Source organism: Hipposideros armiger, unplaced genomic scaffold, assembly GCF_001890085.2.
Source record: "Hipposideros armiger isolate ML-2016 unplaced genomic scaffold, ASM189008v1 scaffold_157, whole genome shotgun sequence".
Lineage (NCBI taxonomy): Eukaryota > Metazoa > Chordata > Mammalia > Chiroptera > Hipposideridae > Hipposideros > Hipposideros armiger.
The window spans coordinates 187,038-201,450 of record NW_017731507.1 but is presented as its reverse complement, the minus strand read 5'-3'; the positions used below and the strand labels follow the sequence as shown (position 1 = coordinate 201,450).

Below are 14,413 nucleotides of genomic sequence, written 5' to 3'. Positions count from 1 at the left end.
CTTTTATTCTAAAAAATATTCTTTATTTTGAAACCTACAGGATGGAAAATATTCCATTTATTTTCAAAACCACCGGATGTCAAATACACTATTTGCTTTTAATTTGTTATTATTATTTTCTATTTTGTGACTATTTCCCCAAAAATGCCATATGGCATTCTTGACAGGTTTTAAAGAGCCAAAGAATTGGGTTCAAATGTGTTTTAACCTGTAACTTTCCACTCTTTGGAGAGTGGAAAAAAACCTCTGCTGTGGTGTAATCACAATTGCAAATCCCTCACATTAAAGCTTCAGTGGCAAAGAGAAAACAATTAAGTGAAAAGTATAAAACAAAGATTCCTAGCACCTCCAGGCTGGCTGTCCCTTTGATGATTCTGATTCCGACTTCTGATGCATTAAAACAAATATCCGAGATGGCAGGAAAAAACATACTTTCGAAGGAAACATCGATAGCATATTTCCCAGAAGTCTATTATGCAGGCAGTATGCAAATGACTCTTGCATTTCTTGCTGAAGCAGGAACACGGAACAGCCAAGGCCATCTGAACACGGAGTATTTGCTGGATGACATCCCGAAAGAAGAAGAAAAAGGAAGCTGAGCAGGTAGCAAAGAGAACACCGAAATCTTCGCTACGAGGGTCATTTGGGTGGGCGTGTTCTACTGAAATTGTAAACCTTTCACATCCTGAATGTGCGTGCCTTGGGACGGGTTCGCATCAGATGGGAGAAAGTTTATGTCTTAGATTGTTTCATCCCATTCTTGGTTCTGAGATGTGAGAGGGTCTCACAAAGCTCGTTAGAGTTACTTATCCTCTTGTGGGGACAATGACACCAGGGGGAGCCGCCTTTTGTCCCCATTCTCTTGACTCTGATTTACTGTCTAAATAAGCAGCCCTCCCACAAGTAATATTAATAGCACATGTATAAAAGAAAATGAATGTTTTCTTATTCCATCTAGTGTTTATAGTTTAAAGGCTCTGACTTCACCATTTTTCCCTCTGCTTCTATCATTCACTTGCATATACCTCCATGGTCGCAAACACATTTTAATGACATTTTCTGCTTGATGAATTTCCAATCCCCTATCTTTCACTCTCGGTAACCCCAGAATTGAGAAGAGGGACTGAGGAATTGAAGAATTTCAAATGTTTAGTAAATTGGTGGGAAAATGAAAATGGACTGTTGTTCTTAAACATCGAAAAGCTTACTAGTCACCGATCATCATTGGAACAATGTTGCTCAACTAAACTGCTCAAATGCCTCATGTCCATCTGTACCGTTTTCACAGGAGAGACATTCAACGCCTCAGCTTGCTAATTGGGTGTAGACTTTGATTTTGTTCTTTAGCGAAAGAGAGGCCGTGCTCTTTCCAGCTTAGTTAGATCCAAACAGCACGCTTTTCTTTCTCTGTGCTTCTAATTGGCTCCGGTTGAATTCTGTTTTGGAGGGGGCTGGTGGGTTTGCACCATAAGCCAGACTCTGTATTAGGGCTGCTTAGGTAAAGCTGGATGAGATGGCCTGTGATACTGAGACCTTACATTTCAGCTTAGAAATGGCTTTTCACCAATCATCTCACAATGGAAGTAGGAGCATTGCCCCAGTGGAGTATAGAGATGGAACTGATTAATTAAATAGAGCTTAAACTGGCAGCTGTTAGGAACGGAAATCAGGAAGACAAAACAAATAACCCCCAAATAACCAAGAACAAACGATTTAAGCTAGGCCTCAGCAACTAAGAAAGAAGCAAGGGATGTTTCAGTGAGAGGCAAGTGGGTGATCAAAGGGTAGGATATGTTGTTGGTCTGCCACCCAAAGTGATTTATCAGGCAAAGATTTGTGTGTGTGTACCAAGAAATCTAGAGTTTGAGCATTTCCTAATTGGGTAAAAATCAAGAAGTCTGGTTCTTTCCATGTTTTCTTTTTGTCATTCTCAGCATAATGGCTGTGACCTCAGGCCTGTGTTCTGCTAGGTGCAGGACTCCACGTAATTCGTAGTCTCAGGTCATGACACGCAGACATCTAAATGTTTGGGAGTAAACATCACAGCCTCGCATCCTTTAAAGATCAAGGGCATCCCTGGAAGGCCTCCAGGTCTGTTGGTTTGATGCATTCCATGGGCCACTTTTAAATCAGGTATGGAAATAGAAATGGAGCTGTAATGATGGACTGCAACTGAGATTTCCCACCAGGGTGAGGTGTGTCTGCAGTAGGGAACCTGGTCCCTGAACAAGAAGAGGTTCTGTCCTCACGGAAGACGTAGCTGGGAGGATGAAGTAGGACTGGCTGTTTGGGAGAACCCAAGAATGGATGACTGATGGGCACGGATGGAAAGCAATCATAGGGATATTGACAGAAATCTGAGGAGTTCAACTTGGACAGACAATTGGATTGCGGCCTAAGGGACCACATATAAGGAGTTGGCATTCTGGGTGACATATTTTGGGTCCCTATTTTCTCTTTTACTGGTAAGAAACAGGTGGACGTGGCTAAGAATAAAATGGTGACAACCTCTTTACAGTGTAATAGGCACTTGAGATTCACAATTGTGTGTATTATTACTAATATTAGGAAATAGGTATTATAACTCAACTTTTAAAGATGAAGGAATTAAAACTCAGGGAAGTTAATTTACCCAAACCCTCATCAGCTAACAAGCAGCAGAACTGAGATTGAAACTCTGGCTGGTCTCGCTCCTGAGCCTATGTGGCTTCTGGTTCTTGGCAAAACTGGTTACCTGTACACATCTCATTAGGGTTTTATCAAATCTAGAAGTAAGATATTGAGTGAAAGATACTGTGTTTTTTATAAGCCTCTTCTGCCTCTGTATCTGTGGTTAAAGCACTCAGGGCCTTAACTGAGACAAGCACAAGTAGACATTTGGTGACACAATGTTCTCCTGTCTCTTGGGTGTCACCTCTTTGGCTGCCCATCATGGCGATCATTTAAATTTGTCTCTATCTTCTGTCTTGAGGTTGGCAGGGTATGAGAGCCGAGAGGGGACTAGGAGGGATATATGTCTAACCACGCTAATTCAGGGTGCTTATAGACCTCGCCATTGGGGTCCCGCCTCTGGCCCCCACGCATTAGAGGGACCCACCCCATCCTTGACCAGCTGTGCCCCAGCCCACCCAGCAAAGAGTCCACGGGATTGTGGAATGGATGGCTGCACCTACTGAGAACTCACATCTTTCTTCTAACCTCTGTCCAGAGACTCCATCTCTAAAATCCCTAACAGCTTATCACCTACTAACAGGCTTGTAGGAGTCACGTTCTAGGCGTCTTCCCTCCCAAAGGCGAATGGCACTGCAGGAGCATGTACTCTCAGCTCCGGGGGTAGACAACAGGGTCTGCTTTCAGGGATTGGGGTGCTGTGAGTGGAGCTGGGGTTGGGTGGGTGGGGTAGCTTGTCAGCAGGTGCCCACAAGGCTCCTCTTGAGATAGGGTGGTGCCAGGAGACAGAGAGAAGGCGCCAGGCCTCCGCCCCCACTGCCGCTCCACGCCCTGTGGACTAAGGAGGGGCCTGAGGCTGTGCGCCACCTTCCCCAGAAGGGAGAAGGCAGAGGCCGGAAAGGGACATGGAGAAGGCCCTGGGACACCCATCGTAACAGCCAGGACTCATGTCACTCACAGTGAGCTCTGCTCTAGCCCGTTACATATATTGACTCATGTCATCCATCCAAAAACTGTCATATAGCCTGTGATGTGAATGAAACCCCTTACGTTGTTCAAATTACAACACGACTCGAAGTCTTAGCACTTCATGAATTAACACCCATTTTCAAGTGAAGACACTGGGGCTCAGACATAAAGCAACTCACCCTTCGCTGCCTTCCGTGTCACATATCCAGGACCCTGGAGTGTACGAACGAGACCTAGAATTGGAGAGGCAAAGGAATTGAGCAGCACAGGAACTCTTGTAAACCGCCTGTGTTCCCCCAGCTTGAAAACCTTCAGCGGTTCCCATGGCCCGCAGACAACGGAACCCCAGCTCTTTAAACTGACTCACAAGCCCTTGTAATGTTGGGTAACCTTTTCCCTTCTGAAAATGCAGCCCATCCCTTGTCGGTCTCCCTGGCCTTCCCTTCTTGAGCCATGTTCTGCCGTTTTCGCTTCCTCACACATAACAGTACCTGCGTCTCTTTTGGACAGTTGTGCGTTCCTTCCCACCCAGATTTCTCACATTCCCCGCCCCGCAGTTAAACCCCACTCTCTCTCCAACTTTCAGCTCATGTCACTTCCTCCCAGGGACCTACATTAACCAACAACCCCATGTACTATACACACATCCCTGAGTTCCATATCATAGTACTTATCGGATGTTGTTGGCATTACCTGTTTACTGCCTGTGTCCCCACGAAATTGTAAATATCATCAGAGGCGGGATTTCACATGGTTTTCCACTGAGTCCTCCAGAGCCTCGCACAGGGCCTGCACAATTCAGAGATGAACAGATAACTGGAAACACTCATTATGTTGTGCATAAGGTAATGGAATCTCAACAGCTTCCAAATCATTCACTGTAATTTCAGTAATACTTAGCACCGTGTTTTCTCTTTCTTTCATTTCTCTTGCCAATTTGAAATGGCAGGGACCATGGTCAAGACGAAAAGAAAAATCACAGAAAATTGAACTGGGTGCTTCTCTCCATTTTGATGGCATAAAGTGTAGAACTTTAAAGATTCAGGATTAGATGTAACAAATTGCAGCTTGCTCAGAGTTTATGTGAAGCCATATGCTTACCACCATATTTTCCCTGTCTTTCCCCTACCTCCTCCATTTCAGTTCTAACAGGCACAGGCAGTTCACATCCAATTTTAGGTATGGCTACAAGGAATTCAACATATTTTTCAAAAACAATCAAATGCAAACAAAAATTAAGTTCATTGCATGTCACCAACGTTTAGCATAAAACTGCATGTCCATGAGACATCACCAAAAGCAAGAACAAAAACAAAACAAAAAAAGAAACAGACACAGAGACCCAGTTTGGGTTGGACTGAATGTGACTAGACCAAACCGTAGGCTAGTTTTTTAAAGGAAAGGTCCCCGAGTAGCCACAATTTCATTCCCAGCTTATAGGGAATAAAGAGTGATATTACAAGCAATACTGAAGAAAGAATGTAGATGGAGACTGTGCCAAAAACTGAAAAGTGTTTGCCAATATTCACATTCGCTTAGAGTTTCCCAAAGAAATCACTGATTTAAGGATTAGGACATGAATAAGCACTTTTGATAACAATGCAATAATGACACAGAGACAAGCTGCCTTCATTCTGAAAACCCTGTGGAGGGTACACACAGGGTGTCCAAGGATAAAAGGAAATTCCTAGTGACAGAATCAGCCTGGGGGGTGGGGTGGCATGGGGACATGGGGAGCGGCAGACGCACTAAAGAGGAAGGCTGATGAACGCCACAGAAAATGGGACCCTGGAGCCGTCCCCAACCCGAACTGTACGGTCGGGCCATCCTCTCTCTTTCGCCTTAAAATGAGTACATACAATTTTACAACTAACAGTTACTCCCAGACATATAATAGACAGACTGTTTCCTAAGTGCAGAGTGTTATGAGGAAGTTATTATGGAGAATAATCAAAGCCTACAGAAACATGGTGGGGATAGGAAGACACAAAGCCCCAGAGTGGCACCCCGGTCCTGTATCAGGATAAGGCGACTCGGCCATCTGTAAAAATGGGTGGTGGTTTGGCTGCATGAATGTGTATGATCCTGTTCAGATCCTCTTACTCATTAAACGAGTGTTGAGTGCATCCCTCCTGCTGGAACACATGTTGTTCTGGGCACTGATACCCAATCTAGATGCTAGTGTAAGGGGAAGGTAACTCATCATTAATCAATCAATCTAAATAAATAAATAAATAAGGAGTTTAATACTATAATAAAACTACAACACCATCACGTGACAGTGGTTTTGTGGGAAGAGGGTAGACTGATAAGAGAAATCTCAGTTAAGAGGTGACATTTGAGCAACGTCTGCATAATACCAAGGATACAGCTACATTCGAGTATCGGGGAAGAATATTGTAAGATGGGACAGCCTGTGAAACACACTGCAAGATCAGAAACAGCAAAGATTGTTCAACAAAGAGAAAAACCGGGACAAATATTGCATGATTCCAGTTATATGTGGTACCTGAAATAGTCAACCGCACCGAAGCAGAGAACAGAACGGCGGTTGCCAGGGGCTGGGTACAAACTTTCTGTTGTGTTACAAGGAGCAAGTTCCAGAGACCTGCTGTAAACACGGGACTTACGGTTAACAATATAGTCTCGTGAACTTTAAAATATGTCACTAGGTTAGATTTCACACGAAGTCCTCTTAACCAAAACACACACGGCCATGAGAAAACTTTTGAATGTGATGGATATGTTTAGTGCCTTGGTTGTGGTGATGGTATCATGAGTGTATACACATGTCCAAACTCACCAAGATGCATATTAAATGTGTGCAGTCATTTGCATATCAGTTAAACCACAATAATGCTGGAAGGATGGATGGAGGGAGGGAGGGAAGGAAAGAGAAAGGAGGGAAGAAGGAAGCAAATAGTGTTTACTGGATGAGAGAGAAAATGACAGAAGTCTGGGGAGATGCAAAGGATCATGCTGTGTAGACTCTTCCAAGCCAGCGTAAGTAAAGTACATTTACACTTCCTATCAGGAGAGTCCACTGCAGGGTTTGACATTGGCGCCTATTCATTTGACTTAGGTTATTAAATACCACTGTGGCTCTTCTGTGGGAAATAAACTCTTGAGAGGGAAGAACAGAAGCCAGCAGGCATGGCCGAATGAGAGGATGAACGGGGATGCAGAGAAAACAGTGGCAATAAAGGCTGGCCAGATGTGGGCTACCTTTGGATCGAGAGCAGATCCGAATTGTTCACAGATTGGGGGTAGATACAGGTGATACGAGAAATCAGGGCTAACCACAAATGTGTGTGCAAATGTGTTTGCTTCTGCGAGGGCATGCGTGTGTGTGTTTATAGTGTGTCTTCCTTTCCCTGAATTGAAAGGATAAAACATAAGCATCTAGGTACCAGGCTGATGCATCTTAGTTGAAAGGTTTTCTCGCGGACATGAAGCGGCACGAGTCACGCCCTGGCTGGCCCGGTGGGTAAGGGCGTAATGGGCAGCCCCAAGCCTGGGTTATGGTGCCAACTGCATCTGTCCATGCCTCTTGCTAACACTGTTACAGAGCCCCCTTTGCCCCACCCTGGAAAATGAACGGCTTAGGCATCGACACGCGTAACAGTCAGCTACCACGAATCACTGGGTAAGGATGTTGTCCATGGGAACGTTAGTTAGGGTAGTAATTCCCAGTGCGGTCTCCAGAATGGACCTGAGATGAGGCAAAGGCAGGCAGAGGATAGGCTTGTTGTTGTCAGAACAGAGCGATGCAGTGGTAACCCAGGACATCTGGGTTGCCATGGGAATCAAGGAAATTAAATGACTGTGAAAGTGTGAAACTAATTTTTGTAAAGAGCACCCTGTGCAGGAAGCACCCAGCGGCCACAGGGACCCTTGGGGTAGAGAAGTCAGGCGGCTGAAATGGAGGCTGCGAGAGGTTAGGCCACGTGCTCAGAGCGCCAGAGCCCAGGAGCGGTGGAGCCAGTCCCCCCACCCACCCCGAGTCTACAGGGCAGTCCTGCCTCCCAGGGGTCTCTCTCACCTTCCACATCGAATCCATGCACACGCCTTATTGGCTATGGCTTCTGATTCTGTCTCCAATCACTCGACTTCTCTGTCCATGTTGCCCGAATCAGGTGTTCTCGTCCTCTCTCACCTGGGCCAGGAGGCTGGCGACCCCATTTCCTGAAACCTAAGAAGTGAGAGGACCCAAATAGTCAGCTTCAAATGCCCAAATGTGCAGGAGGAAACAATCAAGGTGGCTTTAGTGTTTCCACCCCAAGTGCACGAGGCCTTTCTGTGCCTCCTGTAGCAGCACTCAGTGTGGCCCTCACACAGGAAAACATGATCAGGTAAGGGTGCGTTTTGCAGGAAACCGGCTTAGAAATCTGGTTGCAATTTTGCATATTTGAACCTAGAAGGCAACTGTCTTGATAAATGTTTAGTCTCTACAAACATTGGCAGAAGCAGGAGAATCGGAAAGTGCCTGGGATGTTGCCAGACACACCACTAGCTCGGTTCACTTACTATGACTCGTGGGGAGCAATTAGTTTGAATCCATTTTCAATCAGGTAAATCAAGCCATACTTACAGTTTGCTGGTGTCGGTATATGCTGTTTGTCTAACTGGTTGAAAAGTACTCATAGGTGGATTTATGGGCGTTTTGGTCTGTTTCCTCTAGAGAGCAGAGTGGTAGCCTAAGTGGGGCCATCTGGGAGCCCTGAGCTCTGACTGCTGTCAATCCAAATACATCTTTCTAAGGCTCAGCTAATGAATGGAATGAGTCATCTGGCTGACTCAGAGATCCTTAAGTAATTGGGATGCTCTCAAGTTTCCTGGAGCATTTTTCTAAGGTCATGCCAAGCCTCCGATTTAGTCATCATCACACTTTATTTTCAAAGTGTCAGTTTGGATGACACCTTCATTAAAACCATTATGACTTTAATAATGATGATAATTCCAGAAACTGACAGCTGAGGGGCGTTAGGGAAACATGGACTGTTGCTAATTTATGTACCTTGATGTTCTGGCAAAATGGAAGGCTGCCCAGTCCATGGTTTCAGCTCCCTCCTGGCGACCAGTTCTCTAACTTGATCAATGTCAGAACTAGTCACCAGGTCAAACCTCAGACTCCTCCTGTGCTCCACCTTCTCTCTCCCAACATGTGCCAGTTACCACCATCTCCTAGTTCTCACTCGGAGATGTCTCTCAAACAACCCCCTTTCCCAATGTCCCTGCCATTAACTTAGTCAGCAGACTGTCAACCCTACCTACAGAGGTATGCATAGTCTTCTCGACCACCCCGTGTTTTGAATAAAACCATGCTATAAACACACAGTCAGCAAATAACGGTGAAACAATTTTAAAGGCATCCACACATAGTAACCGCATGAGAGTCTACAAGCCTCTGAGACTTGCTTCAAAATAGAGATAAAACACTGGGACAAAATTAGAAGCACAGAACCACCTCAAAGTGTGTGCATGTGTGTGTCTGTGTATTCGTTTTTTTAAATTATTTTCTATGGTAGATGGTGACTTCAACTCTGAGGAATAGGATGGATTTATCAATAAATAATACTAGGGAAACTGGTAAATTATTTGAGAAAAGTTTGGTACTTAATCCAAGTATTGACTAATGTAATTTCAAGTTTAAAATATTACCAATAAAATTTTAAAAGCACTGTGAGGGAAATAAGTCATTTTAACCACAGGATGGGAAATGCCTCTTTAAGACTAATACCATGGGGAGAAGTCATAAAGAAAAATGTACGTAGAATGATAAAATAAAACTATTAAATTGCTGTACATAAAAGGACATAATAAAATATTTAAAACCAACAACAGATTAAGAAAAATATATTTGCAACACATAGGAAACATATAGAGTTGATATTGTTAAGGGCTTCAATAAATCAGGAAAGCAATATCTCAATAATAAAATGAGCAAAGCAGCACTCCTCACACATACACACACACTCTGAAAATTTCATGGCACAAAAGCTTATAATACAAATATTAAAATGTTTTCAATTTAACTAGTAAAAGTAAACATAACTTACATTTGAAAAATTAGTTCTTTTTATTGCCTACCAAATTGGCAACGTGGAAAAAAAAACAAAAAACTAGTGCTGATTCAGAATTTATGTTTTTCCCACTTAAATTGGAACCATCCCACACAGCAAATTCATCAAGAAAATTCCAGATGAAAAAATTCTGCCTTGAAAGTTCCTCTAGAGCTTGCCTGCTTCTTAGGCCAACTTCTTCTTTGTCGGGTCAGAATATTAACTCAGCGAGGACTGCTAGAGGTGAGAGCTGCTCAGGGGGGCCCACTCCACGTACACCTGAGTCTCCCGCTGTATCCGGTGCTGGAGCGGCTCCAGAAAACACCTGAACCCCAGGTCGTGAAACTGGGAAAGTGCCGGGCTGCAAGTCCCACCCCACCTCCCAGTTCGCACGCCCCTACCCCTCATTACTCTGCTTCACACCAGTGAACATCACGGGGATGGAGTCTGGCCCGGCCATTAGCGAGTCCCCACCACCGAGCATAATGCCTGGCACGTCATATGTGCTCAAAGAAACGTGCGAGTTCATACATAGTTTTGGTCTTTCCCAAGTATATTTGCAAATATTGGGTTGTCGGAAAAGTTATGACGCATTTTTGCAATGAAAAACAGAAAAAATACATCACGATTTTTCCGACAACCCAATAGTTCCAAGGGCTGAAAGGTTGGGGTCTTCACGCAGGTGCCCAGAGGAGCATGGGTGTTTCCTGGGTGTGACCAGGGGCACATCACAGCCAACGTGTGGCTCCACCTGCACATTCTCTGTTGCTCACCCCTGGGCGGAGACAAAGTATGAGCTGAAGAAAAACATCCAAGAACTTACAGGTAGGGTGGCTGAGACTACAAAACACTGGTGCAGCATCATGAGTCACCTACATGAACGGGCAGTCCCCGCGCCATCTTCATGGTTCTCAGAAGGGACGTGGCCACTAGGCCAGAGGCTCTGCTGTTCGCATTTGCTCTGTGATATGCAGAGGACACACTACTATGATTGCTGTTATCCTAGGAAGGACAGGAAGGAGGCTGCATTAAAATGTCCCTCCCTCTTCTAATTAACATAAGGGGTGGGGAAGGGTCTCCTGAACAAGTGTCAGACTGTTAATAATTTCTTATCATGACTTCCTCCCTCTCAAAAAAAAAAAATCTGTGTAGTGGAGGGGAGGCTCCCAGAAATCCCAGCTACCTCAGGGCTGGATGGTGGAGGCACCGAAGACAGATATTGACACCAGCTTTTCCTGAGCAAACAGTGACATGACTTCCTCAGACCCATGGAAGATTGTTATCTGAGCAGGGGTAAAATGCTGTCTATACCCTAATTCTGCAATTTTGGGTAAATGAGGGAAGCCAGGCGTGATGCTATTCGAGGCATGTAGGCATCTCCTAAGTCATTTCTGCCTCTTGTCACGTAGGTTTCAAAGCAAAAAAATCCAGTTTGAGGAGAAGCCGTAGGAACCAAAGCTCACTTTTAAATGACCTCACCCTAGAAATCGGACGTGATCAGCAATGTTGCCAATCACAGGAAAGCAAAGCCTGCAGAGGCAGCCGTGCGTCAGGAACAGAAAGTTTCCTGAGGAAGAGTTCCCCATGAGCTGGTTAATAAACTAGGGTCAGTATTCCTCAGACAAGGAACCCTGTCACTCAGACTTGTGGGGCTCGTCACCATGAACTCCAACTATGAATTCTTGGGAAAGGGGCCAGGGTTAGAACTGGAAACAAAAACCAACAGCGCCCTTTACCTAGACTTTCAGGGCACATCAGAGGTACCAACCTTTAACTGCAGCATGGAGTTGAAGGCTGTAATGGCCGTGGGAGAAAATCCCAGTGGCTTGGAACCTTCTGAGACACACCACCTCTCATGTGCATCCCGGAGCCCTCCAATGGTTATCATCCTATCGCCATGGACAGTAAGGCAACGACAGCAGAGACGCTGATAAAACAGTGATTTTGGAGTTCAGCGCATCTGAGGCCATTGCTATGGAGAAGGAAGGAAATGCTAGGTACCCACAGTTCCTAAGAAAGCTGCCATCCTACGGGCATGTCAGGCACCTCTGGGACTCGTGTCACATTGATGATGACTAACAATTGGAAAGAGACGCTTCCCTATCACCATTTTGTTCCTTCCCCAAAAGAGGGGATGCTTGGCTAATTGGTCTGCCCCGAGGATGCTGACTGGGACCTGGACTGGAGCATGCTGGGTAATCATCCATCCATAGGTCGTAATGTTCATGAGAGTCCTTCCAACCTGACCTCCTGAGTCCATGTTCACGGAGTTCTCAGGATGAGACCGGTTTACTATTTTCACACGGGTGCTTGGTGTGGTAACTGCATATCTATCATCCACACTAGGATACGTTGTAGAAGCTATTCCCATTTAGCCAGAATAGCACCCGTAAACCGAGATGGTCCCGTCAGAGTGGGACACGTGGTCATTCTGGAACGTGGTACTCAAGAGCTCTTAGAATTTTAAGGCAGGCTCTGCTGGTGGCTGGGCAGGTGCGCGGGGGCAGACATCCTGTGTGTGGACATTGAACCTGACCATTCTCTTCACTCCAGCTTTGCAGACAGGTCTGCCCAGGGAGGTCAAGTACCAACACCAGAGCACCAGTTAGTGATGGAGTTTACTTCTCATTTCACACTGGTCATTGTCTCAGGAAGACAGGTGGTGAGGAAGGCAGAACCATGACCCCTTGGATCTCCTCGCCTAAATATCACGTCACTGAACCCCCATCCACACCTGTCCTAATGCTTCCTTATTCTTCCAGGGTCCAAAGCCACCTCCTCCCTGCACAGCTTGCATGTCCTCAGGTATAAAAGAAACCGCCCAGCAAAGCATGTCCTCTCTGTTTTGGGATGCTTCCTCTATTCCCTACGTGATATGAATAATCTACATTTTTCCCCCCCACTGATAATCGATGGCTATGAATTGGCAAGGACCCGAGAACTCAGATGTCTGATAAAGCCCAGCCCTGTCTGTGCTTGTGGATCGAGTAGTTTGTGCGCTTCAAGGTAAGAAATATGTGCTAAGGGTGGGTAGTTTTCTTATCTTTCCTGGAATTATTTCCCCTAATGCACAGGGGGATTGTGCATCAATGCACCAGGATTGGTGGCAATTCCTAGGCCCCACACCACACTTACAAGCAGCCATTATAGGAGGCAAGGCCCAGGAATCTGTATTTTGACAAGGCCTGCAGGTGTCTTTCTGCACACAAAACTTTAAGACAACTTATAGCTTTCTACAGCCATCCAGACTTGATACAATTCTAACTTTTAACTTAGATTTGTTAAATGTGTATTTGTAATTTGGTCATTTCCAAACCTTTTGTTTAGACTTTGTTTAAAGCCAACATTACATGAAAAGCTATAGGAAGGCTGAGGAGAAGGCAGCCAACCCAGCTGGGAAATGCTGCCAAAGATTTTACGCCGTCAATTATCACAAACGTGCCATCAAGGAAAACTGCAGCAATAAAGCAATTACACAGGAAACGACTGGAAAACACGCTGCTTATCTAGGCTGTTCAGGTGAGAGGTGTTTCCTTTCTTTCCTCAATTAACGGATTGATGGGCAGAAATCCCAACCTTGGTTTGTCACATGATGAAATCAGCATGAAAGTTTTGTTGGAAGCATATCCCTAAATGAGGGATTAGACTAGCGCAATTTTGTTTCTCGATGATGGTTCTGAAACCTGGCTAGACGCTCTTAATGCATGCTCCCGCAGCGAGTGTGGAGGTGTTGGGAGCTGGCCACCAGGCAAGAGCTGGAAGCACCGTCCCTGGGAGAGAGCTGTACTGAGCGCTGCCCACTCACCCCGGACGGTGGGGGCCCGACCTCCTCCCACGTTGTGTTAAAGAGACCTGCAGGCTGGGGCCAGGGAGTGCTGGTATCTAAGTGACACGAGCAAACCAACAGAGGAGTGGCCAAACGGAGCAGCATTAGAAAGGGCTGGCTTCGGGAAGAAAGAAAACCCACATTCTGAAACTAAAAGGCACTGCAAGCATTCTCCCGTGTGGGCAAAACGTGACCCACACAGCACCTCTTTTCAAGCGGCCCCCCTGAAAGGAAGCAGGGACTTAAGCAAAGGAAACCCAGGGAAGCCTTGAGTGCCTGGGCACATGGGGAGAGCAAAGAACCACCAGCTGGAATGGGGACGTTTTGTCAGGTCAGGAAAATCACAGGGCTGGGACATCCAGGTGACAGCCCGCCGGGGTCCAACCTTAAACCTTTGCCACGTGCGCAGTGCCAGGCAGAGCACAGCATTCAGGCCCCTGCGTTTCCCTGCCTTCACTCTGAGCGGTCGGTATTGTGTCCTAGTCCCTATAACAAACACAGAGACTTAAATCCATGCAAATCCGTTGTCTTCTGTTCTGGAGTTTGCAAGTCTGCAGTGGGTCCCACGACTAAAATGAGGCATCTGCAGGGCTGCGTCCCTCTTGGTGGCTCAGGGCAGAATCCAAGTCCTTGTCCTTTGCTGCTAACAGACGTCGGCCCCATTCCTTGTCTTGGCTCCATTCTCCTTCATAAAAGCTGGCACAGCCAGGTCACATCTGTCCCAGCCGGTCACCTCCCTGGTTCTCCCTCTGCTGCCTCCCTCTTCCACGGGTCAGGACCCACATGATAACATGGGATTCACCCAAATAATTCAGGAGTTAACATGGGATTCACCCAAATAATTCAGGAGTATCTCCCTACTTTCAGGCCAGATGCGAAGCAGCTT

At 45.8% G+C, this 14,413-nt stretch overlaps 1 long non-coding RNA gene across 4 annotated transcripts in view; it reads left to right on the top strand.

Annotated features, from left to right (window-relative positions):
- Positions 1-14,413, top strand: part of LOC109387412 (uncharacterized) — a 179,252-nt gene that overhangs the window by 98,874 nt on the left and 65,965 nt on the right. For 3 of the 4 annotated variants that reach the window (XR_002124987.1, XR_002124986.1, XR_002124984.1), the window contains exons 4-5: positions 12,633-12,707; positions 13,029-13,220. The exons of the other annotated variant lie outside the window; for it this stretch is intronic. This is a non-coding gene — a long non-coding RNA (uncharacterized LOC109387412). The remainder of the gene's footprint in view (positions 1-12,632; positions 12,708-13,028; positions 13,221-14,413) is intronic. 4 annotated transcript variants of the gene reach the window in all.